This window comes from Orcinus orca, chromosome 13, assembly GCF_937001465.1.
Source record: "Orcinus orca chromosome 13, mOrcOrc1.1, whole genome shotgun sequence".
NCBI classification, from domain to species: Eukaryota; Metazoa; Chordata; class Mammalia; order Artiodactyla; family Delphinidae; genus Orcinus; species Orcinus orca.
In genome coordinates, this window is record NC_064571.1 from 83,277,350 (window position 1) to 83,305,025 (window position 27,676).

The 27,676-nt window shown below is 50.4% G+C and overlaps 1 protein-coding gene and 1 long non-coding RNA gene across 4 annotated transcripts in view; one reads left to right on the forward strand and one right to left on the reverse strand.

Annotated features, from left to right (window-relative positions):
- LPIN1 (lipin 1) overlaps positions 1 to 27,676 on the reverse strand; it is a 123,011-nt gene that overhangs the window by 56,980 nt on the left and 38,355 nt on the right. The window lies entirely within an intron of this gene.
- On the forward strand, positions 11,080 to 26,195 carry LOC117203260 (uncharacterized). Its single transcript, XR_004485950.2, has 4 exons — positions 11,080 to 12,443; positions 13,848 to 13,898; positions 23,748 to 23,849; positions 24,639 to 26,195. It is a non-coding gene; the product is annotated as an uncharacterized LOC117203260 (long non-coding RNA).

Genomic DNA, 27,676 nt, shown 5'->3' on the forward strand with positions numbered 1-27,676 from the left:
AGGACTGGGGCGGTGGCAGGCAGGGGGATGCGAAGCTATGTCACAGAGGGGGCCCCCAGGGCAGACATGGCCACACGGGTGGGCACGATATTCTAGTGCTTTAAGGAGGAACGAGGAGACGGGTCATCACATAAAGAGAAATGAGGAAACGTACCAGAAGCTAATGAAAGAGAACTACTGAAAACAAATTCCCTAACTCTACTAGAATTTCAGCAAAGGCTAACCTGTGGATCATCTCTGAAAGGACATATAGAATGAAACAGAATTTCAGGCTCTCTGAGAAAACAAATTCTACTGCCGTATGATGTTAACTTTTTGTCGGTCAACCCAGCCTCCCCGCCCCCAGACCGATCCTTGTTTCCGTGAGGCTCTCCGGGGAGCTGCAGGTGCAGTCTGAACACACGTGCTTCTTACCTGATGCAACAACCAGGAACTCCAGGGAGAATAAGTGGAGGCAAGAAGATAAAATGATGGTTTGGAGAAAGATTTAAATGGGCTTGGAAAACCACGACGGGTGCCTACTGACTCTGGAGAACAAGGAATACTCCAAAGCCATCAGACCTAACGCCCACCCCGTGGGTGCCGCAAATCCTCAGCAGGCCACTAATCACTAATAATCACCTTTTCCCGAATCCCAGGTGAAAGGCCACGCAAGCCTCCACACGACATTTGCTCAGCACTTCACGACACACGAAACTCCTTTGCCCAGGGCAGCTCATCTGAGGCAAATCTGTGAAACTCCTTTGCCTAGGTTGAGTACTCAGGACCGACATCATTACCCCATTTCCGACAAGGAACTGGGGCACCCGGCTTGCATGGTGTTCAGGGCAGCACAGCCAGTAAGCGGCAGTGAGGATGAAGCCCAGGTTGAACCCCTGGCCCTCCCTGTCCTGCTGTGCGTAGCGTTGCCTCCCATTCTTGCTGGACAGAACTGGTATCAATGGGTGAGGCCCAGTTAAAGAAGGACCAGTCGTGTGGCTTTAGCGAAACAGATGGCAGTCATCTAGTTCTAAAGGTCGGTAACGTTCGGCACACGTTTACAGGGTATCCAGTGCTACCCCGGTGATCAGAGATTGTAATTAAAGTTGGAATCCGAGAGAGGCCATCCCAGAGCCAGGGTGGAAAGCACAATCTATGAGACCAAGCTTCTACGAGAACTGACTCGTTAGAGGGAGTGAGCTCAGCATCAGTGGGAGTATTCAAAGAATCTCAGGCACGAGCCAACAAAGAGGTTGTAAAGGAAATTCAGAAATGGGGCTCTAAGCTGACGATTCTGTGACCTGGTCATAACATCATCATAAAAGCAAGTTTTCATCCCAAGCAAGAAACCAGGGGTTTGGAGTTGTTTTTTTGTTTTAGGGTTATTGGGGGGGGGGGTTTGTTTTTTGTTTTTTGGCGGGGGGAGGGGGAGAGCGGGGATGTAGGGGAGAGGGATTTGTTTGGGAATTTTTTTTTGTCCCATCATAAAAAATTCCAGATGTGCACACACCGCCTCAAAGTAGCTTAGCAAGTCTGGGTATGAGGGGAACAGTGCTAAAATTCAAAAATTAGAAGAAATTAAGAAAACAGGAATTGTTCTCTCCCAGGAACATAAAACTCATGAAGACAATGCCCCCAACTAAATTCACTACAAACGCAGTTTAGGCAACAAGCTCATAACACGTTTCTTGACAACAAACAGGCCATGAAAGATAAAGGATAAGTAGGAAAAACAGAAACTGCATAAAATTGGGGGTGAGGACAAAAAAATAAATGCTGCCTGCCATTCTGGTAAACAATGAATGTCGCCGCACCATCAAGCCACCCGCCACTGCAGCCACCCCAACGGTGCACCCTGAAGGAACTCAGGATGGAGAAAAACAGGATACCGGCCCTAGACAATTAAAATCTATTTCAAAGAATTCGTTTCAATGAGCCCAGATTCTTGCATCTTCCCAAATCTTTAACTTGAGATGTCTGGGGTTTTGTCATTAGCAGTAATTTTTTTTTCTTTTTTTTTTTTTTGCGGTACGCGGGCCTCTCACTGCTGTGGCCTCTCCCGTTGCGGAGCACAAGCTCCGGACGCGCAGGCTCAGCGGCCATGGCTCACGGGCCCAGCCGCTCCGCGGCATGTGGGATCTTCCCGGACCGGGGCACGAACCCATGTTCCCTGCATCGGCAGGTGGACTCTCAACCACTGCGCCACCAGGGAAGCCCAGCAGTAATCTTTTGATGTTCAACTGAATTTTGTTTTCAGCAAAAAAATTCCTCTATCCACTGGCTCCCCCACCTACCTCTCTGGAGCACCCAGGCTGCTAGTCCTCAATAAGGTCACAGATAAACATAGCTCTCCTCTTTCAGGTGCGCATGTGTGTTTAGTCAATGGGGCTCCAAAGGCCTGGATGTGCTCGCCTTCCTCCGGCACTTGTGAGCTGTGTGCACGGCGGCCGGGTCTTCACACGGCCTCTCTGATGAGACCTCGCCGCTGTCACCAAGAGCGAGGTACAAGACGGTGACTTTGAAAAGGTCTTTGCCCTTGGAAAGCACAGGCCAAACGTCTGCCATTTCTTCCCTGAGCAAATGACTCGATAAGTCGGACTCAGTCGTGGGCTCTGGGCGCAACGTTCTCACAAGCGTTCACACCTTCCTCAGCTACCCCTCCTCGGGGCTGCAGAAGGTCAATCCAAAACCTTCCCCCACAGCCCTCAGGGTCTAAAAGGTCAGACACCCTCCTTCATGCAGTCTGGGATCCGAAGACATCTTCGGCACTTCTGTCCTCAGGATGACTCATGGCTTCCTGGAGCGAGCCTGCCGGGAATCCCCCACCTGTGCACACAGCCGTGTGCTCTGTCACCTCTCCCCTCACAGCAGGTGCCTAAGGGACTCCTGTGGACTCTGGGTTTAAGGCACATGCAGGGAGTGTCCCAGTTGGAAAACCAACCCAACATCACGCAGGGCGAGGCCTCTGACTCTGTGCTCCTGTGATCGGCAGCAGGATCACACCCCCAGAAACCCAACCAGCTGCTGCTCTCCGGGGCCAGTGGGCCGGCCTGCCAGCTACTCTGGTCAAAGGAGCGCATCTGAGGGACTTCTCGATATCCACTGAGTGGATACTTACCGGCAACGCTAGGCGAAGACAATACCGCAGCAAACCGGCGTGACACAAACCTTTAAACCTGCTGTCCGTGTTCACATACCATTAAGGCTGGTCCACTGTCCAGATGGGACAATCATCAAGAGTTTAAGTTGTTTGCTTAGTTATCATCATGATGCAAGGGATATAATTTTCCCAGTTTGCAGAGAGTCTATACATAACCTGGGCAGGGTAAGGGGTGGAAGTACATCCAACCCAGGTTCAGTCTATATCCAACACTATGATAATCCTGCCAGCCTCCCGTATGACTTGATGGTCCGACCTACCTATGGGGCGGCACGCGCAGACTTTAAATTATACCTGCAGAAAGGTAAATATAACGCACAGCATTTAAAAATATATTCACTTCTCCAATGGTGAAGGCAAAGTTATCCACCACGGTACATTTTAAGAGCTGTATCTGCTGGCTTGGAAACTGGTCTGCTTGCTCCAGGGGTATGTCTGTGCTTGCCTGTTGGTCCAGGAGCGGCAGACCAGCCTCATCCTCTGACATGTCCAGGTGGCACACGCAGGTGAGCAGAAGGTGCTCAGGGCAGGCGCACAGGCTCGGCCGAGCCCTGCCACCAGCTAATAGTCAGGGCCGTGCCCCAGGGACCTTGCAGCTCTGGAAAGGGTCTCATTACTTTTGAGTTAACGAAGAAAAAGGGCAAAGAGATTTTACCATTAAAATCTAAATTAAATGCCCATGGATAAAACCTTCCCCTCCTCCTTTTTATCCTGATCTACCTCAGGCATCTGAAAGTCACCTCTGAGGACTGGTGAGTAACTAGCCAATCCCAGCCCTTCCCACACACGTCCACTCCCCCTGCACCCAGCAGATGACACAAAAGCTCACCTGTGCCCGGCACAGGGCTTGGCACCGGCCAAGGCTAACTCCTGTCCTGAGAAGCTGGAAGCCTTACATCTTAGCTGGCTCAGTTATTGAACAACTGAACGTGGACGTCCATCTATAACCTTTCTGGACACTGAAGAATTTGCTTTGGGAGAGTGAGCATCTGCCACTGGGCGTATTTAAGCCATTTGGCTTTTATTAGCTAGGACCATTCTTCCTCGAGGACACGACAGAGGCTGCCTCTCTGGGGTTCTCCCCACAGCTCCCTGAAGCCCCGGCACGTCTCTCTCTTCATCTGAGGACGGCTGTGTGACTGCCCCTTGTGCCCTAGCAGTCTAGCCGGGCCTCACAGGGATGGGTGGGGGGCCTCCACCCATCACCCCTGGCTGATCTCCGCTGAGCACATTCCAGACTCTGTCTCCACGTCTGGGGTCCAAATGTGAGGTCTGATCAGCTCTGAGTAACAACAGAAACATCGTGCTGCTCTGGAACTGGCCAAGATCACATTCACCCGGGAGGTGACGAGGCAAACGCTGGTTTTCATACAAAGCATTAAAAAAAGGCAATTTCTAAGAAATTCCAAAAACGATATTATGACTAGTAAGACTTACGTGGAAATGAAATTGGTTTATCAACAGCGTATCTTCCTCGTGCTATTTACAGTAACGGCAAAGAGGAAGTCTTTCTTCAGAGCGCTGCGCATTGATATTTATCAGTTGGCAAGTGTGATAAATTATATAGACCAACGAGGAAGTATGACTTAGGTGCAGCGTGACGCAGGGTAAACAACGCCAGACTGGAAGTCCGGGTGCCTGGGCTTCACGCCCACCCCTGCCGCGCTGACAGCACACGCTGGGGCAGGTCCCTTCCCCCGGCCAGTCTGGACCAGGTGAGTCTGGCAGCAGCTGCCCCATGTGTTAGTCCGACCATCTTTTTTTTTTTTTTTTTTTTGGCGGTTCGCAGGCCTCTCACTGTTGTGGCCTCTTCCGTTGCGGAGCACAGGCTCCGGACGCGCAGGCTCAGCGGCCATGGCTCACGGGCCCAGCCGCTCCGCGGCATGTGGGATCCTCCTGGACCGGGGCACAAACCCGTGTCCCCTGCATCGGCAGGCGGACTCTCAACCACTGCGCCACCAGGGAAGCCCATGTCCGACCATCTTGAACGGAGCACTAAGAGAAACTTCGTACGCAAGGGAGCAAACTTCTGTGTCCGTCAGTACCCCTGGGGATGCAGGGACTTTATTGGCACGCCAGTGTTCTTCAGAAGGCACTCTGGTCCAAAGTAAGAAAAATTCACCAGAAAAAGCTGCAATGCTTTTGAAAAGCTTGCAGGTCACACTAATATCAATACTTCCTGACAAAAGTGATGAAGCAGCAAAACCAGCCCACCCTGGGGTCCCCGCGCCAAAGCCCTCTCTGAATTAAGCAGGTCCTGCCCACCACAGCTCAGCTCCAGGCCCAGAGGAAGGGCGAGCCAGCTGCAGGCCATCCTGCAGGACGCAGGGTATACGGCAGGAGGCGTGGGGCGTGAGTGTGCCCAGGATGCAGGGGGCTGCTGCTCTGCAAAGTCAGGAAAGCGGGCGTCCAGAATAACTCCAGACACTCAGCAAAGACAGAGAGGGAAGGCCGAGGAGACTTTCTCCTCCTTCAAGGCCTCCCACAGGGGAGGAGCCCCACACTCTGGGCACACGGCAGATGCACAAACGCGCCAGCTGCCCCAGTCTCGTATGGCTCCAGGGGGCAGCGCTGCGAACACTTGTCAAGATGAGGGAAGGGAGGTCTCGTGACTTCTCTCCTCATTGTGACACCAGAAGAATCAGCATTTCATCCAAAATTGGCAGAATCCTTCTCCAGGGTTCACAGATTGCCAAGAAACACTGCTTTCTTGGAACTTCTGCCAAAATTCAATACCCCAGCCATCGCTCTCGTAACCCCGTGGCTTTGCTAATACCATCCACCTCTAAAATATTAATGTCAATTTAAGATGGCCTCAGACCAACCCAACAGAAAAATGAGCAAAAGAGAGAGAGTTCACAGAGAAAGAAGTCCATTTGGTCAAAGATGTATGAGAAGATACTCAATCCTATTCATACTTTAAGATATGCAAATCAAAGGAGGCCTTTCAGGTGGTCCAAAATCAAAGCATTTTGTAAAAACCTGAGGGGTTGGTGAGAACAGGAGGAAACGAACACTCACCACTCCCTGCCGGAGGGGTAATAAACGGGGTAAGCATTGCGGCAATAGCTGTCATTTTTTGCACACACCAGCAAACTCCAGCAATTCTTCTGCTATGTACAAAACAGTAATCAGGGCACTGATTATAATAAGGAAAATTAGAAACAAATATCTACAGGACTTCAGTTAAGTAAATTAGGGACCACCCACACCATATAATTGAATATTATGAGGCTGTTAAAAAAAAAAAAGAGAGGGAGAGGCAGTTCTCCAAATACTAACATGAAAAGGTATATATACTGTGTGAAAAAAGTACAAAAATATTTATAATATGAACCCATTTCTAAGAATTACATTTATACATATTCTCATATGCACAAAAAAATTATGGACTGATGTACATACCAAACAAGGTTCACAGGCTCACCCTAGGGAACAGGCCTGGGGAAGGGGAGGAGACCTTCACTTTTCATCACAAATATTTCCAAGGCGTTGGTTCCTGGGTTTTGTTTTCTACATGCGCATGTACTGCTTTAACGTTAATTTTTAATGACCTCAGAGAACTGGGGGAGGGATGGCAAACTCTGGTCTGCCCGGTGTCAGGGTCTCCCCAGCACTGAAACTGCTGGACAGGCGGGGGCGATGCGGGGTGGTCCTGCTTTGGTCGGAAGGGTCAGATGGGTGACCGCTCCTCCAGCGTTGGGATTGTGCAATGCTCCGATCTTACAATCCCGTGTGATGAGTGTTCTCAGGTCCTTGCCAAGGAGCACAAAAGGCCTGGGTGGTGGAGGGTGGAGGCAGCTGAACTACCCCGGTGGCCAATGTGCTGGAAAAACAGGCCCAGGTTTGGACCCTGATCCCCCAGCTCTTGACCCCGCAACTCACGAATGGAGCACAGGGCTTGCAGCCTCTCTTTCCACCCCAGCAAGGGCCCTCTGTCCAGGTCTGTGTCTTGGCCAAAAAGAAAGCCCTGCTTCTGTGACTTCTGTGTGAACCCTGCTCCCTCCACCCAAATATCAGCTGGATGCTCGAGAGTGCTGCCTACAGCTCAGGGGTAAAAGCTTGAGCCGCAGAGGCAGACAGCTGGCCTTCACCTCCCAGCTCCACCACCTGCTAAGCCATGACCATGAACGACTGACCGACCCCTCGGCCGCCCAGTCTCATATCTATAAAACGGACGACCCTAACAGCACCCACCTCATAGGATGGGTAAACGTGGAGTTCTTTTCCAAGTGCACGGCCAAACGAAAGCCAGGTGCTAACCCTCCGGCACCAAAGGCCGGACTGTGAGTTAAGGCTGCAGCCTGACAGCGCTTTGCATACGTCAACTATTTAGATCGCACCCTCCCAAAAAGACAGGGCCAAAGGATACTACTGGTTGAAATTAATACAGAAATATCAGAAGGGTATGGTTAGATTCCAATAGGCTGGGAATACATTTCCATTTTATCCAAAAATCTGAGCCCAAAGGCACCCCGAAGACTGGGCCACAGGCTGGAGCGATGCAGAGTCCACCGGCAGGAAATTCTCTGGCCAAAGCGGGGAGCTGCCTTGTGGGTGCCCAGTTATCCCACGACCCTCGCTGCCTCTATCTTCTGTAAACCAAAGGTGGATGCCTAGAGAGACCAATCAATGCAGAGGAAGATTTCACCGAAAAGAGAGAAGACGTGTCCAAGGAGATAACGGGCCTTCCGGGAAGGAGGCACGTGGCGGAAGCATGCTGATGGTGTCCCAGGAGCACTGGGCACACAGGGTGTCTCGAATGCAGGGTCTGTGGTCGGCCTTAGGAGTAAACAGGCAGTCGATGCAGAGCCGTGACTCTGCTCTAACAACCTGTAGCTCTTTACTCGAAAGCCCAGCATTCAGCAGCAGGAAAAAAGGTTGTCGCAAGAATCCCAAACCTGCTCAGTGTGTTGAGAGATGTGGTTTCCATCACCGGCGCGGAAAAGCATCCTCTCCAGACGGAGCCCTGTCCCTTCGCCCAACACCTGACACACGCAGGCCCCTCCCTGCACACCAGGCACTGGGTCTCACACACCCCGCTTCCCTCCACCAGAGTTCGCACGCGGGGGCACACGGGCACACACACAGGCCATCTCAGCTAAACAAGTTTCACAAAACAATACCTCACCTAAGATTAGTATGTCCGGGTCTGGGATTTTCTCTTCTATTCTATTTCACCTTTTCTAAAATGCCCATGGGCCTACTAAACTGATTTTAGGACCAGAGGGTGACAGGCGGCACTGTGAAGAATACTGGCCCGGGCCAGTATTCACTTCTTGTTGCTTAAATAAAAGGTGGGGCGGGGTCACGGGGGAGATATGGGAAGAGGAAGGAGAAGGGGCACACAGGGAAGTGTGGAGGACACAGGACAGGGGGACAGGTCACAGTCTCCCTGACAGCGCCCCCCACTGTCAGGAGGGTCTCCCGAGCCCGGCACATTGCATCCCCCGAGCTGGACCTGCTGCCGGGAATGAAAGCAGGTGTCAGGCCCCTGCTCTTTCTAGACCCTCTGCTCACAGCTTAGAAAGCTCCCGCTGATGGGCTTTGCTCGGACTTTGCTCGACTTCTTTTCACAAATCCCACTCCGGTTCTAAGTGAGTGGGCTTCAGGCGTAATAAACCCGGCCAGGGTTCAGTGAAACCTAAGAAGTGGGACTTCGCCCGCCCTCCCCAGGGCACTCGCCCCAACGCTGACCGGACGTCGCGGCCTCGCACGTTCCTTGTCACCTCAACAGCCCCCGGTTCTCATGGCTCGGTCACGCTGAGGAAGTTGAAGTGCAAACAGGTCAAACCACCAGCCTCAGTGTCCCAACGGGACCACCGTCTCCTAGGTCTTTTTCAAAATGCTCCAAAGGCCATTCCCGTCAACAGGCCTTCCCTGGAATGAGCTGCCTGCAGTGTCATCCATGCCCATCGGCACCCCTGCCCAAATCAATTCATCACATTGAGGTACCTTTTAGACCTTGAACCCGGAAGAGAAAGGACCCAGGGGAGGCCAACTCGCAGTGTGAGGGGGGACCCACAGCGCTGATTCACAGCCCAGAGGCCAGAGTCAGGCAGGACTGTCCCAACTCCACAATTAGCCCTCCTCACTGGCACCCTGCGTTCCTCCCTTAAAATAACAGTGACCACAGGGACCCCGCATTTTTTCCCAGGGGCTCTTGTGTATCTCAGTGAACACGTTTACCATAACTTGCAAATGGGTGTGATTCTCTCTTCATTGCCTAGGAGAGGAAACACTCAAGAGACACTCGAGAGAATGTGTCTTTGGCCCCAGTTACAAGTGGGTGAAACTACAAAGCCAAGTTCTTTGCACCAGCCTGTGCGCCATAGGCCTCAGGCCCTTCCTTTGAAATCTCTCTCCATCTCCTGCCCTCCACCCCGCCCTCTGGTCCAGGGCCCTGAACACAGCTGACTGGGTGGGGGGCAGCCTTACAGACTTCCTTCTGGCCAGGCTGGCCACACTACCCCCTCCCAGGGCAGACTTCCCAGCCTCTCCGAGGTCCCCTCAAGACCAGGAGATCCGTCGGTGCCCCACCCGAGTGCCCAAGTTCTCTCCCTTGCGACAAGACTCAGCAGGTTTGCCCTCTGCAGCCATTCTTTCCCAGAGTGCTGAGATTTGGGGCAACTGAGACCCGGGATGGTGAAGGCACCTGGGCAGGGCCCCACTGCCAAGCTAACGCAGAACCCAGACGAGAGCCCAGGTCTCCAGGCCCACTAAGTTCAGGTCCAGGGCTCTGTCCAGGCCTGGCTCCACGCCATACAGCCCTCCACACAAACACACATAAAAGCTCCAACCACACACCCACACACAAAAACACTCGATAATAAAACAGATGTGAACGAAGCATTATCAAAATACAGAACCGGAAGACAAACTCTTAGATTTCCACCATTTCTGGGGGGAAGACGCGTACGTGTGTGTTTACTTCTCAGTTGCTGTACTTTCCGCAACTGCTTACTTTAACTCATAAGACCCAAATTACAGAACAGGGACAAACAGTAAATTTCACAAGCACCCCCCCATTACCCGCCCCCTCCCATAAAAACAGCTGATAAGCTCATGTCTCCAAAAAACTCCTCCAAACTACTGGGCTCTAAAAATTCTCTGAATTAACACGGCCAGTTGTTTTAGTCAAGTTCCTGTTTGTTGGTCAAAACCGGGTTGACATCTGCGTTCTCCAGCCACTACCCTCCACGCAAATGACCAGCCGGGCATCTATACACACCCCTGCTCCGCGGCTCTTCAAGGTATTTCCCAAACACTACTTTTCATCCTACATTTTCCCCACCTTCCCCAAAATAAAATTATTCGCAGGGGCATCTGATGGAAGGCCTAGCACCCAGCAGGCTGCAGGAAAGGTGCACAGAAGCTGGCAGAGGAGGGACCAGACTGTATGTAATCCGAGAACCAGGATTCCAACCCGGGCTCAGCCTGCCACCCGGCAGCTGTGTGACCTTGGGCACGTAAGTCAACCTCCCCGAGCCTGTTTCCTCAACAGCAAAGCAGGAATCCCAAATAACCCACCCCCACCTCCCCGACCAGTTTCATAAAAGTCCCCGGCGCTAAGCAAGGGCTGCTTGCCGCCCAAGTACTACCCACACGTCCTGCCAGGACGGAGTCCCGCGGCCACCCCTCGAGTTCGCCATGCCGATCAAGGTCAGCCCTTTGGGAGAAGGCCCGAGGGAAGCTCACGAGGCCGCCGGGTCCCTGGGCCTGTTCTCCGCCTCCCTCCCTGAAACACTTGCCCCGAAAGGGCCGCGGGGACAGAGTGTGGTCCCCGGGCATCACGTCGTCCCGCATCCCCCGGCCGGCAGCGGCCCGACCGCGCCCCCCGCCCCCGGGCGGTGCCCCGCCCTGCCCAGCCTGGCCCCGCAGAGGCTGTGGCCCCTACCTCGGCGGCGGCCGGGGTTTGGCCGGGGCTCCACGGAGGCTCGACACGGCAGGCTGGCGGCGGGGAGGCTGGTACTCACCTTGCGGCGCCGCACTCTTGGCCGCCTTTGTATGCAAACACCCAGCCCGCCTCGCGCTCCCGGTCTGCGCGGCCCGGCCCCCGGGGGCGGGGCGAGCGGGGCGGCGCAAGGGGCCTCACGAGACTCGAGCCACTCGGCTGCTTTCAGGGCCCGCCCGGCCCCAGGCGACAGAGCCTCCCTCGCAGGAAGTGCCGGGGCAGCCCGCCCCCTCCCTCCTCGCCTACCTTAGTGCTCTTTACTGAGATGCAGAAGGAAGACGGAAGATGCGGGCTCGGAAGGAAATGCGAGCGCACTTCTGGCCACTCTAAGACTGGGATTTTTTCCAGCCAACCCAGACATGTCGGGAAGGGGAAGGATTCTGGTGCTCGTTGAAGAAGCCGGCTGGCTCTAGGTAGAAGTTTAGGGTCATCTGCTATCTTTCTCTGCTATCCCCATTATTTCCACTGCATCTAAACAAGTCCAGACTCTGCAGGGAGAATTTGTTTCCAACAAGCAATGAGGAGAAGACACTAGATCACGTTTCAGTATAAACTGAGCTGGATTCACGAAAGCCCTCTGCCCTGCTGATCCTGCCCTGGCTGGAGTCCCCCTGGGAGGGCCCTTGCTGTGCGGTCTGCAACCAAGCAGTCACCCAGCTGTGACTCAGCCAGGACAGCTGAGGTGATCCCCTGGGCCAATCCCTGGACCTGCCGCTTTCAGCCCAACTCGGAAGAGGAGAAGGAAACCACCGGGATGCGTAAACTTGCTCCAGCCTCTGGAGGGAGGAGTGATGCCAGGGCAAAGCGATGCAAGCACCCTCGATCCTAAAAAGACTCAGACTCGGTTTCACTATCTGGAAAATCGGAGGCAGGTCCACTTTGAGGATGGAAATGGCCATCACGTGAAATACATGGCCTTTGCTAACTTGAAAGATTTTGAAGTTCTAGAACCGTATACATTAAGGAGTGGTGGTTCCCAGGATCTGTTCAGTGCTTAGCCCAGCTGTGATACAGAGACTGCCCGGCTTGCCCAGCCTCAAGACCCGGCAGGCTGCTGACTTTCCTCCTAGGAGGGACACCTAGAGAAGGCTGATGATGTGTAAGGCTAAACAATTACAACTCCTCGATTGTCAGAACTCTTCTCTACATAGAAAAGCGACGAGAATGATCTAAGCCGCCCTATTCCAGCTGGAAATCTCCATCCTTCTATCCAGTGACAATAACAATCCTGGGAATTCTGAAGTTTTCCAGATTAACTACCTACACAATTGAAAGGGCTCTGCAAGGGGGAGGGGAGACAGGAGAGTGACGGCTCGCCCCTCTTCACCTGAGTCTCATGAAACAATACAGGTGGGTGTGCAATTGACTCATCTCCTGACAGTGACAACAGTGGTTAGTTCTGTAAATGCCCAGGGCAGAAAAGATACCAGAGAAAGAACAACCAATTTCCCCCAGAGGGCTATACTTTATCTCTGGTGCCTGACTTGGTCTCCTAGGGAGGGAGGGAATCTCTGTAGGATGCAAGGCCGGGGTTTGGCTGGAGGCCTTCTGCACAGGCACTCCCTTGCTCGAGGCCTCAAGAATCAGATGGGAACCAGGGACCACCCAGTGCTGCGCCGCCCCCTCGGAGGGCAGGGCACAGAGCAGTGTGGAAATCCACCAGAGGTGGAGTGGGTCCCAATCCAGCGGGGTGCCCGTGGGTGGGCTAACCAAAGCGAGTTTCTTGGGGGAAGAGGCAGGTATGAGAGGTCCTGGGTTCCACAGGAGAAGGAGGGAGGGTACACCAGGGGTGAGCGAATGCTTGGAACCAAAGCACAGAGGGCCCACCCCCAAATTAGGGGGAGGATCATAGATGAAGGCTGAGGCATCCAAGAGGGCAAAAGAAGTCGCAGGGAGATTAAGGGGAGCGGCTGACAATTGGCCACAGCTTGAAGGCCACACCACCCTAATTCACCCTAACAGATACATTAATTAGACAGCACAGTGCACCCTCCCCTGGGCCACGCGCTGGGCAGAGTCCAAGACTCATGGGACTCAGGCACCCCGTGCAGCAGGGAAGCAAGGAGAGCCCCCAGCCTCAGGGCAGAGGGAGACGCAGGTCCCCCACTGGCCGGCGGGCCACACTGCCTGGCATGGAGAGCAGTCACCACCCCCGCAAGCCCCAGCCCCGTCTGTCTCCCCGCCGTCATTCAGTATTCATGTGTTGAGTGCCGCCCTGTGCCCATGCTGAGCGCTGGGGGCTCCAGCGGGGACCAGGCCAGTCGCGGCGTCTGTCCTCTGTTGAGTGTTCGGTTGGGGGCAGTAATGTCGGTCGATGGCACAGATACACATAAAAATTGTGACCCTATTCAGTGCCACCAGGAACTGACCGGTTGGACATGGCTGCGGGACTTGACCTGCCCGGCCCCAGAGGAAGAGGGGCAGGCGCTAACGTGCACTGCTCTAGGCCGGGTGTGCCGGAGCAGACCGACGGGAGGAGGCCAGCCTGTGCAGAGCGGGCTGGCACCTGCAGGGCTTGAAGGAAGACACCCCCCGCCCCGGCCCTGCACCGCTGGCCTCTGATGGGGGAGGGGGAGCACGCCAAGTCCCTTGACCACCCCGGGCAGTGGCTCCCCGCCTGCATCCCGGTGATCAAGAGGGGCTGGGACATCCTTTCTCCCCTGGCCGCATGGGGGAGATTCCTAAAGAGTCAGGTGAGGACAAGAAATACATTTTTGCTAGGAAACTACATCGTTCTCTCTTCCTCCTCCACAGCCAGGCCTGCAGAACCCAGGTCTCTATGAAGCAGCCCTCACACCTCGGAAGGTATGTCCTTTGGTGTATACGTCACACACACCAAATGTCTGAGTTTCGCTCTATAGCCTTCCTCCCTCCCTGTTTTTACCCCAGCCTTATAGTGAACAAGTGTCTCTCCTTTGCCAGGCCTGGGACTGACAGTCACTCTGTTTGGTCTGAGACAGGCATTTGCCAATGAGAACAGACATGTAGCACGGCAGAGCAGGGTCCTGCTGGATTCTGGAGAAGGTTGGGAGGTGAAGGGAAGAGGAGAGATGAGGTGGCAGGAGTGAGGCCACTTAGGGAACCTGGGACAGTGACTGGTGACTGGTATGTTAATCATTGGCAAGGCCATACCAGATGAATCTACCTGAGAAGAAAACATATTTGGAATTCAACTGGGAAATGCATCTGCTACGGACTAAATGTTTATATCCCCCCCAAATTTATATGTTGAAGCCCTAACTGATGGCATTTGGGATGGGGAGGGAATTAGGCTTGTAGATGAAATCATGAAGGTGGAGCCCCACCAGAAACCTGGACCCCAAAGCTAAACATAGTGGTCCAGCCTCTGACCTCACTGAGGGAAGCTGGCTACAGGATAAAATCAGCTTCCTGCAAGAAGACGCTGTGCAACCCGTTACAGGCCGTGGGCTCAGGGCCAGCCCCAAGGTCATTGCTCAGCTACTAGAATTTTCAGCTGATAGACCTTTGTTTGCACCCAGTTGAGATAAAATCTCCAATGCTAACTGATATAATCCTTTGTCGTCTCTAAACAAACAATTAAGAAAGGAGAAGGGACAGGATTTGCTAACAAATTCTCATATCTGTAAATATGCAGCATTTAAACTCGCCAATAGCCAGGCACATTGGCATCTGCTCGTTGCCTGGAGCCTAACTAAACACAACTTCTTTAATGTTGACCTAGAACCTGGGGTTGGTTGAGGAAAGTCACTCTATACTCAAGGACTTCAAGTCATCGCTCTCATCATCTCTTGTTCTGAGAATAAGTAAAATTATTCCGAATTGGACATTCTCACCCACCCCTAACACAGTAAAGCAGTGTTTACCACGAAAACTTCTCACATATTAGAATCACCTGGGGAACTGCTAAAACTCTGGATGCCCAGACCAGCCACGAAAACTTCTCACATATTAGAATCACCTGGGGAACTGTTAAAACTCTCGATGCCCAGACCAGCATTCACATCAACTAACCACAGTCTCTGGAGGCAGGACCCAGGCATCGGTACACTGCAGAACTCCCCATGAGATTCAAGTGCACAGTCACGTTTACAACCCAGTGTTCTCCGAGTCCACTTCCCTTCATCCTGTACCCTGGCCGGCTGGCCTTCCCTCTCTCAAAGCCCACCATCTCCTCTCCCAGCACCCTGTGCCAAGGGTCAACATGTCATTTATGTTCCTTCTAAATGTCCTTATAACAGAACCCATACAAGACAACTCAAGTAGAGTGAGTGAGTGTGAGTGTGAGTGTGTGTGTGTGTGTGTGTGTGTGTGTGTGTGTGTGTGTATGGAGCATGATACACTGAAAGGGGCCAGGGATTCCAGCAATGGGCCTTGAACTATGGCAGATTTCTCTCTGTCCCTCACTGTCTTTCCACGTGCTTAGCTCTGCCCCCTTCCCCTCTCCCAGCTGCTTCCTCTGCTTCCTCTCCAGGGTTGCCTCCTACACACAGCTCACCAGGTAGCTCTTTCCTTCACATGACCACCTACCTCAGTTCCCCTAACCCCAAAATTTCAAGGGAGAAATTGTATTGACTCGGGTCATCTCCCAACCTACAGTACAAAGTCGCAGGTCACTAACATGATAGGAATGACTACCTTTGCTTGTCCATCCCTGGTCCAGTGCTCCCCAGTTCTGCTCGTATCCCCTTTTCCATCACCTCGCGTACCCCAGACACAGTGCTCGACACTGTAGGAGAGCGAGCCGTGAGCCAGACGTGGCACCTTCCTTCAAGGCCTCCGTAAGTCTGTAAAACATCCGAGCCTTGATGTCAGGGGGAACTGAGGGAGGAAGAGAAGCAGGTGCTATGGAAGAGCGGAGAAGACCGGATCAAGCCTGATGGGAGACGCCAGGGCGAGGGGCTCCACGCTGGGCTCTGATCCCAGCTTCACCTCTTGCTAGTTATGTGATCTTGACCTCTCTGACCCTCAGTTTCCTTTTCTACTGAACTGGGGTGAAATATCTGTTTCACGGGCTGTTTGAAGGAATAAATGATCTAAAGTACTTAGTGCAATGCCTGGCACAATATACATGGTCCACTCTGGTGAGTTTTATAATAGTAATGATAATTACTACTACTATTATTATTATTATTTAGTTTGAACACTTAGAAGCCTGATACGGAACACAGTATCACGTTTTGGGCCTTCAGGTTGGGGAAGACTCCTAACCGATGAAGTGTGAGTGGGAGGAGATATCTCAGGCCGAAGGACCAGCACGTGGAAAGGCCCCATGAAGGCATGTGGGAAAGTGGGGAGCTCGTGCCCTGTGGCTCAAATGTGGCGTTGACTCCCCAGTTTGAATGCAAGAATGAATTCATACCCGTCTCTCTTCCATGGTGTCCAGTGCATGCTGGGCCCCCAGGGAGGTCTCAGAGGAGACGCTGAATGACTGCTGAATTGATCGGCTAGGTTTAGTTAGCCTGGGAGAGGGATTAACCACTCCGGAGACTTAAAGTCAATTTCCTGGATTTTAAAGCACACGTTCCTTTGTGCTTAGGAGGACTAAATTCAATTTTCCCTTAACCCAAAGCAGAACATTAACATCACACCTGAGCAAAATGACATGCACCTACGAGGAGCATCAAAGATGATGGAACGTCCACATCGCCTCCTCTGGCACCCATGGGAACGCTGCCTCAGTAAACCTCTGGCCTCTCTCTCCACCCTTCGTCCCTTCCGTTCTGTGGAAGGAAGTACGGAGCTGTGACTCAACTGCTCCTTTCTGGTGTGACGGTCAGTACAAACCAAGACAAGATTCCATCTTCCCTGGTGCGACAAGGGAAAGAGGTTGCCTGCCCCTCCCCCCTCTCCTTAGCACGTTTACTATTGGAAACTTACTACACATTCTTTCTCTGCCCCTTTGAGAGTAAATCTTAAAAAGTAAATCTTTCTAAAAGCTAAATAAGCCTCTGGGCACCTGTACAACTCAGAAATATTCCTAGCACCTGGCAGCCACCTCTCAGAAATGTAAACAGAAAGATGCCCCCCACCCACCCACCCACCCACCCCGCCCCCGTCTCCCAGCGTCCCTGGGAGGGCAGGCGCCTAACTTCGGCAGGTGTCCTGCCTCACTCCACGGTGCAAAACTAGCTCTTGTCACAAAGGAACTAGAAGTTTCGTTTTTCCTTTGGATAAAGGCAATAAGCTAACACAGATGGCCACCCCGTTACCAGGTGAACCGTGTGTGACAAATGGTGCTGTCAGGTCCTCTTACTGAGGACTGGTTGTCGTTTAACCTGAGAACACATGTCAGCCTGCCTACATGAACATGTGAAATCCCTTCATGTCTTTGCAGCCTCTTATTGGATGGCCTGGTTTCATGCTTATTCGATAATTAAACGCATTTCTTTGTCATCTCCCTTTGTGGAGGTTTTCTGGGCTGGGTGGAGATTTTGATCTTTTCTCTTTTTTTTTAACATCTTTATTGGAGTATAATTGCTTTACAATGGTGTGTTAGTTTCTGCTGTATAACAAAGTGAATCAGCTATACATACACATAGATCCCCATATCTCCTCCCTCTTGCATCTCCCTCCCTCCCACCCTCCCCATCGCACCCCTCCAGGCGGTCACAGAACACCGAGCTGATCTCCCTGTGCGATGCGGCTGCTATTTTACGTTTGGTAGTGTATTGTGTCCCAGCACCGGCCTGGCTGTCCTCAGGACGTGGCCTTCCTGCCCCTTGGTTCCCCGAGCAGCACAGGGAAGCACGCGGTGTGCGGCAGCCAAGGTTAACTCACGAGAGAAGCTCTACGATCTGCTTCTGGTCACAGGTCATGTGGTTACTGCCGTCCACCCCTCATCCCGCAAGTTCTCTCTCAAAGCATGCTAGGAGTCCAGAGGATCCACGGAGAGAAAGCACACATTCACGAGTTCGATGTGGAAAAAATTAAATCTTCATTTCACTAACTTCTCACATTTAGTAGCGTTCCCTTCAATTATGAATGTAGGGCAACAACACACAATGGTAGCAACAGTTCCTGCAACCAGCGCCACCAACTACAGATCACAAATATTTTCACAGCGCAACAAAGTTGTTGACGACATTGAGAAATATCCTAGACACTCATTACTACTTAAAAATGTTGGTCGTTATTCGATCTGCTGCTCAGGGACAGGGGAACCAAGGCAGCCAGACCTCGGAGAACCAAGGACGGGAGGCAGCCACTGGGACTTAGTCAGAACAACAGAGAACGTCTCCCTCCGCCACCCCACACCTCCGAGCTGTAACAGGAACAACAGCAGGGTAACAAGAACAGCAGGGAGAGGAAGAATAACAGGCAAAGGGACCCTCTGTGGGGCCCAGTGCAAAGGGAAGGTCTGAAGCTGAGAGTCAGGCAAGTATTTCTTGGGCAAACCACACCCTGAAACACAAGGTGTTCCCACAGGAATTTGAAGGGTTCAGTGCACTGAGGGTAACCATAGCAACAAGGAACCTCAAGCCCAGCCCAACTTCTACCCAGGTTAACTCCCACCCCCATGCTAAGGGCCTGCCAGGAGGAAAAGTGGGTCCATTTCTAGAGATTAAAAGCAATTTGTCTAAGTTTCTACAGTTCTACCAGGATGTCCAGCTTTCAAGAAAAAACGAGGAGACACATGAATAGGCGAGATAACACGCTTCCAAGAGACAGTAACAATAAGAGATGAGATGTGACACAGATGTTGGAATTATCTGACTTGCATTTTTTAAATCTGATGTATAGGGTAAAGTCTCTAATGTGTAAGGTACACAATATGCAAGATCAGATGAGTTCACTGGAGAGATGGAAACTATAAGAATCTAAGGAAAATGCTAGAAATGGAAAATACAGTAATGAAGATGAAGACTGTCTTCAGTGGGCTCGTTAATAGACTCAACATAGTGAGGAAAGAATCAGGGAAGCTGAAGTAAGGTGACCAGAAACAGCCAAACTGAAACACAAAGAGTAAAAGGGAGGAGAAAAGAAAGAAATACACATCTGCAGTGGTGGGTCAATGTCAAACATTGTCTAGCATTCATGTAGCAAATGCCAGAAGAAGAGAGTGAGATAGCTAGGCAGAAGAAATCTTTAAAGAAATTATGGCCTAGAATTTTCCAAAATGAGTGAGAGACACCAAACCACAGATCCAAGAATCTCAAAGATCACCAAGCAACCATATTCACACACACACACACACACACACACACACACACACGCATGAACATAGGCATATCATATTGAACCACTGAAAAGTAAGGAAAGAGAAAGTCTCAAAGGCAGCCTGAGAAAAGAAATTACACAGAGGAACAAGATATGAATTACAGCGTATTTCTCATCAGAAACCACGCAGGAGAGCCAGTGGAGAATCCTGGCAGACATGACCTTAACCAGGGGATGCAGGTTAACATCTTAGGTGATGCACAGTGACACCACGTGCCCCTGATGGAATGCACTGAGGAGGCGTGTCCCCTCTGTAACCTTCTTCCCAACAGTAGAACAACTTTATCTGATCCTGAAAAAACACCCACGTCTAGGGGACTTCCAACAAAGTAACTGATGAGTACCCTTCAAAAGTGTCAAGATAGTGAAAGACATGGCGAGACCAAGGAACTGTCACAGACCGGAGGGGACTGAGGAGGCAGGACAACTCAATGCCATTGAGGATCCTGGACTCGATCCTGGAACAGAAAAAGTAATTGGCAGAAAAACTGGCGACATTTGAATAAATTCTGCAGCTTAGCTTGAGAAAAAATAGATGACTGGTTCGATATTGCCAAATGATTGGCAAAGACCCAAAGGCCCAAGGAGTTAGGGAGGAGTGCTGGGAGAGTTCTGGGTGGAAAAAGGTGCTACAGGCTGTGCTTAATTTACTTAAGCAGATGGGGTCTGATCCAGACCTTGAAGGATCATTGCATAACAAGCAGTGGAAATGAATAGAGAGGGGATTTTGCAGGGGTGGGAGGAAGGGCTGCAGGTAAATGTGGAAAGACAAGTTTATCGAAGTTTTGGCAGTGGGCAAGTCAGAAACGTGTTGGGGATTTGCCGTGCAGGTTATCAAAGAGCGAATATCCTCGTGGGTTTGTTGAGCAGTTAATATGGGCAAGTGGCTGAGACCAGCACGTCATGGCCTCAAGTGCAGCCTCGTATTATAGTTGGTGTTTTTAACCACCTCGCTTTATGTCAAGCCCGTGCTTTGAGCGTGGCTGTCAAGTACTTGTCATCCCTATTATATTAGAGAGTACAGCTCTTCGGGAAGCTTAGATCTGAATTCACTGTGGATAAAGATAGCAATAGATATTTTATATTTATGGTGAGAATTTCAACCAGCTCTTGATCCCTTTTTAATAAAAATTCTTTGAGTCACATTAACCATTAAAAAATATATAATACTTGGTTCTTTTTGGTTTATGAAATATCTCTGTTAACGCGAAAGTAAGTAATTTAGAATTACAATTAAAGTGAACATTCGCCTACTGCGAAAAGAATGGCACTGCAAATGATGCTTTAAACTGAAGGCCCTGGAGAACCACTAAAAGCTTATAAGCAGGGAGGGAAATGTTATGAAACCTCCATTTTATGGAAATGAATCTGGCCAGGGTGGGCTGGCCATGCGGGGTGGCGGGAAGGCTGGGCGGCAGAAGACGGTAGAGGTAGGCGGCTTCTGCGATGGTCTAGGTATCCAGTTCCGGGGTCAAGCAATGATCAGGCATCAGTTGTCACGGAGAACGGATGAAGGGACAGCACCTTTCCAAACTCCTCGGGTTTTCTCAGGTAACACCACTAATCCCCACACTGGCTCCGGGTGGGATAAGTCCTGCCCCAGGCTGTGAAATGAGAGCGCTTAGAACTTCCCTGGAAGTGAAATCCTTCTTGGATGTAGAAAACCGGATTTTTCATTTGTTTCTGCCATCATCCATTAAAGAAGGGCAAGAGACCAGGGAGAGAAAGTGATTCGGGAGCTGTGCTTGCCTGTTTCCCGGCTGGGACCCTGGTGTGGGTGTCTGTCCACACAAGCTGGCTGTTTGGAGAGGTCTGTGGCTACCACCCTATCCCAACTCAGAAACATAACAAAAACAAAGAAAGAAACCACTCTCTTAAATCCCAACGAAACTGCACCTCCTATAAATGCTTGTGTGCTGATATATTCATGACTAGCTGCTCTGCGCCTATACCAAGGGGAGGAGGAGGGAGCCAGGAGGGGCTGGAGGGAAAAGGCAGAGTCACCTATTCACAGGGGTGCTGTGGGCTCTGCTTGGGTCCTGGTCTGCGAATCGAAGCTCCTGTCCCTATTGCTTCGTCCTTCTAATGAGAATTAGGCACCAACTTGCAGGACTCCCTGAAAATACTCTCAGTATCACATGCCTGCACGTACATCTAAATGGCATTTCCTTTGCATTTCCCATTAAGATAAAATATTGGAAAATATTTGTATAAATAATGCACCATGGTTTACCATTCTTCAAAGAACTCCACAAGAAGGCAATCCGTGACACTGAACAAATGAGGAAACCCGTGTAACAGCCCAGAGCAAACCAATTCACAGAAGGTAGAATTGAGACCCCAAGAGTCTCGTGATACGGCTCTAGTGTCCCCAGATCTCAGCCACTGATGCCATTCTTCTGTGGGTTCAGCGGCTGAGAAGCCAGCACGGGGGACGTTTGGACGTGTCGTGTCCCCAGATTTCTGCCACTGATGCCATTCTTCTGTGGGTTCAGTGGCTGAGAAGCCAGCATGGGGGACGTTTGGACGTGTCGTGTGGGGATTGATGCCCCGTTGTGTCCACCCCCGCAAACCAGCCATTTACCTTCACTGCCAGCAGAAATCCTCACCTTCCCCACTTGGAGGACGTGTTGGCAGGACTCCATTCAACGTCCATTAATTTCATCTGGAGGTCGCTGCTCATGGGAACACTGGCCTCCTGGTTGATTTTCCTCTGTCTCCTAGTTTTCTAGTTCCCCTCAGCCCAGGCCACTGCTTACGGGCTGTTGTTAGGACACGCATGGCTGGCCCCCATCCCAGCCTTACCCTTCTCTCTCTTTCCTCCTTGATCTTGCCCCTCAACCTGCCTTGTCCACTGCCATTTTCTCTCCTTCTCCACTGTCCTTTCACCCGTGCCCTCTGCAAAGACTCCAGGAAAAGCTCATTGTTGGGTGGCAGGATTCTGATGACCCCACTGGGGTTATGATGTCAGCATTTGGTGATGTTCAGGGGAGGAGAGAGAGGGCTCAGTAAGGTTGCTACGTGGAGCTGGTTGGAGGCCAGCACTGGATCCAGAACAGAACCCAGTCAACGCTGGGGCTGATCGAAAGCTTGAAGCACAATGTGACCAAATTCTTCCATGAAATCAGATTTTGCCTGGCTGAATTCTGAGTTATAAAAAGCTAACTAGAAGGGACTTTTCTTTCACTCTAACAAAGTGAGAAAACATTGAGAGAGGAATTAGCATATCCATTTTTTATAGAACACGAAAATTTGGTGTTATCTACTAAGTATACTAGTAAGATATTTATATAATAGACCTTTTTGCAGAAAAAGCATCCATTCCAAGAAATTTAAACTATATAGGAACCCTTTGAAATGCCTAAGTCACGGACAAAAATGATGAGTAATTACAGGATACAATTGTTTAAGTATTACCCATCAACTAAAAATAGTTTTAAATGGTGATAAACTGGAAAGTTATTATACAGTTAGACTGGAATCCTTTAAAATATGACAATACTGCTACACAGCATTAGACGTCTTTGCTCAGGTGTGACACTGTGAACTCAAACTTTTAGCTGAATCTCGAGGACCACCTTGCACCCAGTCTTTATATAGATGCTTAAGATTACAGTGGGATTGTTTTCTCACAAGCAATTTCTTTAGGCATGACCAGAATGCCTACCACCAGATGTTAAACATCAGAGTAGAAGGTAAAACTTGAAAATACTGGTTCACAAACCATGGGCCTTCTCATTCTTTGGGAAAATCCAGAGTTACAGCCAGAGTTGGTCTTCCAGATCTACACAACCCACTTACCCCTTCCCATGTCTTCTTCAGATGGTGCTTTTGAATCTTAATGGAAAAGTCGCGTCTGTAAGACCAATTCTTAACAAGGAAGAGAATTGTTCCTTTCGTCTCTAGCTCATGGTAGCTTGGATAGATTTGTGGTTAAGGCAGAGTCCTGAAAAGGACGTTCTAATGTGAAAAGGCTGAGCAGTAGGTCCCACTAGCTGCGTGGGATTTGTACATTGCTCTGTTGACTTGTCACCACGCAACCCAGCACGTTTCAGGAAGTCACGTGCCAATCTAGCACATTCTGTCCTGTGTGAGAGAATGCCATTGGAAGCAGCAGTATCTAAGCTCTCTACAAATCATTTCAACCAAATATGAGGCTCTTCTTGTAGTTTCTCCAGATCATGTCAACCCACCCTTACCAAAGTTTGGAGGCTAAAAAACGTTAACTCGCTTCTTAAATTGTGATTCTCATCTTTAAAGTGTACAGTTTTCTACTGAGATATGAAGCCAGCATATGCATGGCCACAAGATTCCAGCCTCTGTGCCCCTCTGCCAGCCTCAGGAGAAGAAGATCCCGAACCTGCACACTTCCCCAAACCTGTGGTATTGGGCTGCGCAGAGAGACGACTGTTAGCCCGAAACAAAGGAAGTCATTTTTCGTGGCTTTCTCTGCAGGTCACGCCACGCTCACAAAACCACATTCGGTGCCACCTTCATACTTGAGCTCCGTAAGGATGGTGCACGCCTCTCTGGAAGGAACGACCCACAACCTGAAAGGTGAGGCCAAACCACTCTCTAATAACAAAAGCTGTTTAACCTGCAAAAGAAAACCCACTGGGGGGGAAACAGGAGATGGAAAAATGGTGGCCTAATGCGAGGATAGGATCATATCTGCCTGCAGATTCCAAGGGATCTGAAGGATGAAAGTAGGTGGATTTGTGATCGTGATAAAAAGACCGAAGGAGACAGGTAAGGCGTGTACAGAGACCATCTGGGCTGCGTCTGGAGCCTGGGAGCTCCCAGCTGGATCCCCACTTGGAACAGGGCTGTGGAGGGTTCTGAACGGGAGGCAGACCCAGAGTGAACTGCTGGATCTTTTGCATAACCAGTTTGAGAATTCTGGGCTTAGCCTCGCTGTGTCCCACCCGAGCAGCCCGCAGAGGAATGGTGGTCTGTGTAGAGGTGGGCAGGTCGGGCTCAAAATGTTGCCACCTGATTCTTCGGCTCCTGGAGTGAATTAGCTGCTCTCCACCTCCACCCCGCCACCCAAAGAGGATGACCTGGTTCTAGGGAAGCTCTATGTTGGGTAAAACAGAGGTGAACGAGGCTTCTGCCCCAAGAGGAGAAAAGGGCCAGGGACACTCTGTCTAAAGGGATTCTGAGAGCAAGCTGGTTCCAAAAGCTAATTCTGAGTTTTAGATCTGCACCTGGTCCAGCGCTCAGCTTGCATCTGTAAGGTAACCCATGTCCCCAGAGGGAAAGTGGCCCTCCCCAAGCTCCACACTAAAGTTGATCTGGGGGACTTCCCTGGTGGCACAGTGGTTAAGAATCTGCCTGCCAATGCAGGTGACATGGGTTCAAGCCCTGGTCCGGGAAGATCCCACATGCCGCAGAACAACTAACCCCGTGCACCACAACTACTGAGCCTGCACTCTAAAGCCTGCAAGCCACAACTACTGAGCCCACGTGCCACAACTACTGAGCCCACTCACCGCAACTACTGAAGCCCGCGAGCTTAGAGCCCGTGCTCCACAACAAGAGAAGCCCCTGCTCACCGCAGCTAGAGAAAGCCCACGCACAGCAATGAAGACCCAACGCAGCAAAAAAAAAAAAATTTTTTTTTAATTTTGGTAAAAAGCTTTAAAAAAATAAATTTGACCTGGGTCTTGGCCACACTCTGTGATTTTTTTTCCTCCCCAAACAGTAAGGACATTGGCCCAGTAATAAAATCCCACAGAACTTTCTGGAATCTGAGGTTTCCTGGGCAGGGTGTGGTTCTGGGGAACTGGAGACCTGGGTTCTGGTCTGTGTTCTGCCACTTATAAGACCCTAAAGATGTCGCCTCAGTCTCCACATCAGAAAGAGAGGAAGTGATAATAGAGGACCGTCAGCTCTGGCCTGTCATCTACACATCTGTGCTGTGACTTCCTAGGTACAGACAGTCCTGCATCGTCACCCCTGCCCAAGCCCCCAAACACACATGCAGTGTGATGATACCTGTCAGTCCTGGGCCCTTGACACCCCAGGGCATCTCCATTCATTTCAGAGGACATTGAGGTAGTTTCAGAAGAAGAAATTAATGTGATTCCACTTTAACTTTAAACTATAACACCCGCACCCAATATTCTCCTCTCCTGTCTCCCTCCCCGGGGGATGTGTAAGTGAAGGTTTGGGCATCACTAACCTAATTACAGGAAATTCTGAGCAGAGTGGGGCACACTCAAGACAAAGAATCAGTTGAGGGTTTCTTGAATTTCCAGTGGGAGGCAGGGACTGGGGGCTGGCAGACAAAGATTTATCCCGGTCCCAACACTGCTCAGTTTCAGTTCTCTTCTGTCACTCTGTGCTCCGTAGCGTCGAACCCACCGCGGTACGACTGGCTCCACTGATGCTCAGCTCAGCTGCAGTGTCCTCAGGAGACTCACAGACAGATGGATCAGCTAGAGAGCATCTGAATGGGAAACGGTTCTCTGACACACACACGTGCCCGCTTTTCCAGCATCAAACGTCTGACTGCGTGTCTGCTGTCCCGGCTGCTCTGGCTCCACTATTTCTCCACACAGTCTAAGCTCCAGCTGCGCTGGACCATTTTCCTGTCTTTGTGCTTGTCCTGTTGCCTTCTACCACCAGGCCTTTGTACCCGCTGTTCCCCCTGCATGGAATCCTCTCCTCTCTTCACCTGGTTAACCACTGCTCATTCTTCAACCTTAGTTCAAGCATCACTAACGTCCCCATCTATGTCAGTTCTCCCTGTTAGACACTCACACTGCTCTGCATATCTTCCATTCAATGTACTGAGCATAGTTTAAATGCTCCATCTGTGTGTGCAATTATTGTAAAATCTCTCCCCAGCAGACAGACTCTGCAGGAAGGAAAAGACCATTTCTGTCTGAATACCTAGCACCGTTTCTGGCACTTAGTAGGTGCTCAATAAATATTTTGAAATGTATGCATAATGATTATATAGGGGTCATAATGCCTGGTTGCAAATATATATATTCATCCTAATAAAAATAGACTAACTAGGGATGCACTGGTGTTAAAGGTACCAGTGCCCTTATCATGAATGAGGCAGGAGGGAAGTCACAAAGAATGCACCCATCTATGCAACCAGCCATTTCTCTTTTTTACAATAAAATATTTTATTAAAGTCAATAAATCTAAAATATTACCATTACAACAGGTGATCAATATTAGAATTACTAGTGAAATATTTTACGTTCTTTTCTTTTATACTGTCTTTGAAATCCAGTATGTATTTTATACGTGTAACACACTTAGGTCTGGACCAGCCACATCTCAGCTGCTCAGGAGACACACGTGGCTGGTGGATACCGTACTGGAAAGCTCAGGTTTGACATGTCCTGAACCAACTATTTCTGAGTGCTTACTCTGTGCTAGGTACAGTGGGGGGTTAACGATTAAGAGATGCCTCTGTCCTCAAAGAGCTCAAGATAAGTCGATACACAGTGTGTCCAGCAAGAGAAAACGAACACAAACAATTCAGAACAGGATGCCCACTGGGGTGGGAGAAGGATTTGGTGAAAGGGAGGATTGGGAATACACACTAAAATGAGACGTTCATAGAACGTTTCTATCTATCACAAGTGAGAAAGGAGCCCTGGGACATCTCTATAAAACCTAAGCATTCACTGAACAGGGAATAATCATTCTCTGTAAGATTCTAATTAAATACATTATTGTTGGATTTGACTGTGCTGGTGCTTGGCACTAGTCCACCCGGGACGTGTACGGCAGAATGGGGCTATCGTGATTCAGGCTAAGAAACGCAATCGGCTGTAAGAGATATGCAGTGCATTTCTAGATAGGAACACAGTGAATGTCATCGGACACGCACAGAATAGCTCCATTAACAATGCTGAACAAGGAGGAAAATCCTGGGGCAGGGTAGCGGGTGAAGCAGAACAAACACGGGTGTGTTTATTTTCCCTTTACTTCCAGACACTGCATCTCATTAAATTTCAAGGCAACTTCAGAACTTAAAAACTTACAACAGTGAAGAGAGAGAACAGGAGGGCCATCTTCTGTGGAAAAGACATCTAATCAAATTTGGAAGGTGAAAGCAAAGGGAAAGGTTGAGTAAAGAAAGAACGCAGAGCACAACGGCTTAATCTCCAAAATATACAAACAGCTCATACAACTCAATAACAAAAAAACAAACAACCCAATCGAAAAATGGGCAGAAGACTTTAATAGACATTTCTGCAAAGACGAAATACAGATAGCCAGTAGGCACATGAAAAGATGCTCAACATCACTAATTATTAGAAAAACGCCAATCAAAACTACCGTGAGGTACCACCTCACACCAGTCAGGATGGCCATCATTAAAAAGTCTACAAATAACAAATGCTGGAGAGGGT